The following is a 5,490-nucleotide window of genomic DNA, read 5'->3' on the forward strand; positions in this document are numbered from 1 at the left end:
AATACACAACCTTCCAGGTTGGCATAGACATTGGGCACTGCTACAGGTTAGTCCGTCATCACCTCGTAATCTTCAGACCAGGATGGAGAGACAGACCAATAAAACATTCTGAGAAGTAGTTATTAGTAAGTGCACAACAAAAACGTTGGCGTATCTGCCAGCTAAAAGAAAAGGAGACCCGAATTATCATTATTTACTCACAGTATATTTCACATTTATTTATCATCACTTTTTAATTCCCAAGATGACAATATTTAGTTGGGAGATCAATAATTTCTACTGCTGGCAACTGCACTTCAGCAACATTAAAACACACAACCCTCCAGTCCGGCCTAGACATTGGGTTCTGCTACAGGTTAGTCAGTAATCGCCTCGTAATCTTCAGAGCAGGATGGACAGACACACCAATAAAACATTTTGACAAGTATTTATTAGTAAGTGCACAACAAAAACATAGACGTATCAGCCACCTAAAACAAAACAAGACCCGAATTATCATTATTTACTCACACTATATTTCACATTTATTTATCATCCCTTTTTAATTCCCAAGATGCCAATGTTTAGTTGGGAGATCAGTAATTTCTACTGCTGGCAACTGCACTTCATCAACATTAAAACACACAACCTTCCAGCCCAGTCTACACTTTTAACTCTGCTACAGGTTAGTCTGTCATCACCTCCTAATCTTCAGAGTAGGATGGAGAGACAGACCTATAAAACATTCCGAGAAGTATTTATTTCTAAGTGTACAACAAAAACATTGGCGTAACTGCCAGCTAAAACAAAAGGAGAACCGAATTATCATTATTTACTCACAGTATATTTCACATTTATTTATCATCACTGTTTAATTCCCAAGAAGACAATATTTAGTTGGGAGATCAGTAATTTCTACTGCTGGCAACTGCACTTCATCAACATTAAAACACACAACCTTCCAGCCCGGCCTACACTTTTAACTCTGCTACAGGTTAGTCTGTCATCGCCTCGTAATCTTCAGAGCAGGATGGAGAAACAGACCAATAAAACATACGGAGAAGTATTTATTAGTAAGTGCACAACAAAAACATTGTCGTATCTGCCAGCTAAAACAAAAGGAGAACCGAATTATCATTATTTACTCACAGTATATTTCACATTTATTAATCATCACTTATAAATTCCCAAGATGACAATATTTAGTTGGGAGGTCAGTAATTTCTACGGCTGGCAACTGCACTTCAGCAACATTAAAACACACAACCCTCCAGACAGGCCTAGACATTGGGCTCTGCTACAGGTTAGTCTGTCATCGCGTCGTAATCTCCAGAGCAGGATGGAGAGACAGACCAATAAAACATTCTTGGAAGTATTTATTAGTAACTGCACAACAAAAACATTGGCGTATGTGCCACCTAAAAATAAAGGAGAACCGAATTATCATTATTTACTCACAGTATATTTCACATTTATTTATCATCACTTTTAAATTCCCAAGATGACAATATTTAGTTGGGAGATCAGTAATTTCTACTGCTGGCAACTGCACTTCATCAACATTAAAATACACAACCTTCCGGCCCGGTCTAGACATTGGGCTCTGCTACAGGTTAGTCTGTCATCACCTCCTAATCTTCAGAGCAGGATGGAGAGATAGACCAATAAAACATTCTGAGAAGTATTTATTTCTAAGTGTACAACAAAAACATTGGTGTATGTGCCAGCTAAAACAAAAGGAGAACAGAATTATCATTATTTACCCACAGTATAATTCATAATTTTTTATCATCACTGTTTAATTCCCAAGAAGACAATATTTAGTTGGGAGATCAGTAATTTCTACTGCTGGCAACTGCACTTCATCAACATTAAAACACACAACCTTCCAGCCCGGCCTACACTTTTAACTCTGCTACAGGTTAGTCTGTCATCACCTCGTAATCTCCAGAGCAGGATGGAGAAACAGACCAATAAAACATTCTGAGAAGTATTTATTAGTAAGTGCACAACAAAAACATTGGCGTATCTGCCAGCTAAAACAAAAGGAGAACCGAATTATCATTATTTACTCACAGTATATTTCACATTTATTTATCATCACTGTTTAATTCCCAAGAAGACAATATTTAGTTGGGAGATCAGTAATTTCTACTGCTGGCAACTGCACTTCATCAACATTAAAACACACAACCTTCCAGCCCGGTCTAGACATTGGGCTCTGCTACAGGTTAGTCTGTCACCACGTCGTAATCTTCAGAGCAATATGGAGAGACAGACCAATAAAACATTCTGAGAAGTATTTATTTCCAAGTGTACAACAAAAACATTGGCGTATCTGCCAGCTAAAACAAAAGGAGAACCGAATTATCATTATTTACTCACAGTATATTTCACATTTATTTATCATCACTGTTTAATTCCCAAGAAGACAATATTTAGTTGGGAGATCAGTAATTTCTACTGCTGGCAACTGCACTTCATTAACATTAAAACACACAACCTTCCAGCCCGGTCTAGACATTGGGCTCTGCTACAGGTTAGTCTGTCACCACGTCGTAATCTTCAGAGCAGGATGGAGACACAGACCAATAAAACATTCTGAGAAGTATTTATTTCTAAGTGTACAACAAAAATATTGGCGTATCTGCCAGCTGAAACGAAAGGAGAACTGAATTATCATTATTTACTCACAGTATATTTCACAATTATTTATCATCACTGTTTAATTCCCAAGATGACAATATGTAGTTGGGAGATCAATAATTTCTACCGCTGGCAACTGCACTTCATCAACATTAAAATACACAACCTTCCAGTTTGGCCTAGACATTGGGCTCTGCTACAGGTTAGTCCGTCATCACCTCGTAATCTTCAGAGCAGGATGGAGAGACAGACCAATAAAACATTCTCAAAGTAGTTATTAGTAAGTGCACAACAAAAACGTTGGCGTATCTGCCAGCTAAAACAAAAGGAGAACTGAATTATCATTATTTACTCACAGTATATTTCACATTTATTTATCATCACTTTTTAATTCAAAAGATGACAATATTTAGTTGGGAGATCAGTAATTTCTACTGCTGGCAACTGCACTTCATCAACATTAAAACACACAACCTTCGAGCCCGGTCTAGACATTGGGCTCTGCTACAGGTTAGTCTGTCATCACCTCCTAATCTTCAGAGCAGGATGGAGAGACAGACCAATAAAACATTCTGAGAAGTATTTATTTCTAAGTGTACAACAAAAACATTGGCGTATGTGCCAGCTAAAACAAAAGGAGAACCGAATTGTCTTTATTAACTCACAGTATATTTCACATTTATTCATCATCACTATTTAATTCCCAAGAAGACAATATTTAGTTGGGAGATCAGTAATTTCCACTGCTGGCACCTGCACTTCACCAACATTAAAACACACAAACTTCCAGCCTGGCCTACACTTTTAACTCTGCTACAGGTTAGTCTGTCATCACCCCGTAATCTTCAGAGCAGGATGGAGAAACAGACCAATAAAACATTCTGAGAAGTATTTATTAGTAAGTGCACAACAAAAACATTGGCGTATCTGCCAACTAAAACAAAAGGAGAACCGAATTGTCTTTATTAACTCACAGTATATTTCACATTTATTTATCATCACTTTTTAATTCCCAAGATGACAATATTTAGTTGGGAGGTCAGTAATTTCTACTGCTGGCAACTGCACTTCATCAACATTAAAACACACAACCTTCCAGCCCCGTCTAGACATTGGGCTCTGCTACAGGTTAGTCTGTCATCGCGTCGTAATCTTCAGAGCAGGATGGAGAGACAGACCAATAAAACATTCTTGGAAGTATCTATTAATAACTGCCCAACAAAAACAATGGCGGATCTGCCAGCTAAAACAAAAGGAGAACCGAATTGTCATTATTTACTTGCAGTATATTTCACATTAATTTATCATCACTTTTTAATTCCCAAGATGACAATATTTAGTTGGGAGATCAGTAATTTCTACTGCTGGCAACTGCACTTCAGCAACATTAAAACACACAACCCTCCAGTCCGGCCTAGACATTGGGCTCTGCTACAGGTTAGTCAGTAATCACCTCGTAATCTTCAGAGCAGGATGGAGACACAGACCAATAAAACATTCTGAGAAGTATTTATTAGTAAGTGCACAACAAAAACATTGGCGTATCTGCCAGCTAAAACAAAAGGAGAACCGAATTGTCTATATTAACTCACAGTATATTTCACATTTATTTATCATCACTTTTTCATTCCCAAGATGACAATATTTAGTTGGGAGGTCAGTAATTAGTACTGCTGGCAACTGCACTTCATCAACATTAAAACTCACAACCTTCCAGCACCGTCTAGACATTGGGCTCTGCTACAGGTTAGTCTGTCATCGCGTCGTAAACTTCAGAGCAGGATGGAGAGACAGACCAATAAAACATCCTCGGAAGTATTTATTAGTAACTGCACAACAAAAACATTGGCAAATCTGCCAGCTAAAACAAAAGGAGAACTGAATTGTCATTATTTACTTGCAGTGTATTTCACATCACTTCTTAATTCCCAAGAAGACAATATTTAGTTGGGAGATCAGTTATTTCTACTGCTGGCAACTGCACTTCAGCAACATTACAACACACAACACTCCAGTCCGGTCCAGACATTGGGTTCTGCTACAGGTTAGTCTGTAATCACCTCCTAATCTTCAGAGCAGGATGGAGAGACAGACCAATAAAACATTCTGAGAAGTATTTATTAGTAAGTGCACAACAAAAACATTGGCGTATCTGCCAGCTAAAAGAAAAAGAGACCCGAATTATCATTATTTACTCACAGTATATTTCCCATTTATTTATCATCACTTTTTAATTCCCAAGATGACAATATTTAGTTGGGTGATCAGTTATTTCTACTGCTGGCAACTGCACTTCATCAACATTAAAATACACAACCTTCCAGGTTGGCCTAGACATTGGGCACTGCTACAGGTTAGTCCGTCATCACCTCGTAATCTTCAGACCAGGATGGAGAGACAGACCAATAAAACATTCTGAGAAGTAGTTATTAGTAAGTGCACAACAAAAACGTTGGCGTATCTGCCAGCTAAAAGAAAAGGAGACCCGAATTATCATTATTTACTCACAGTATATTTCACATTTATTTATCATCACTTTTTAATTCCCAAGATGACAATATTTAGTTGGGAGATCAATAATTTCTACTGCTGGCAACTGCACTTCATCAACATTAAAACACCCAACCTTCCAGCCCAGCCTACACTTTTAACTCTGCTACAGGTTAGTCTGTCATCACCTCGTAATCTTCAGAGCAGGATGGAAAAACAGACCAATAAAACATACTGAGAAGTATTTATTAGTAAGTGCACAACAAAAACATTGTCGTATCTGCCAGCTAAAACAAAAGGAGAACCGAATTATCATTATTTACTCACAGTATATTTCACATTTATTAATCATCACTTATAAATTCCCAAGATGAC

The sequence above is a fragment of the Schistocerca piceifrons genome, chromosome 11 (genome assembly GCF_021461385.2).
Source record: "Schistocerca piceifrons isolate TAMUIC-IGC-003096 chromosome 11, iqSchPice1.1, whole genome shotgun sequence".
Classification (NCBI taxonomy): domain Eukaryota; kingdom Metazoa; phylum Arthropoda; class Insecta; order Orthoptera; family Acrididae; genus Schistocerca; species Schistocerca piceifrons.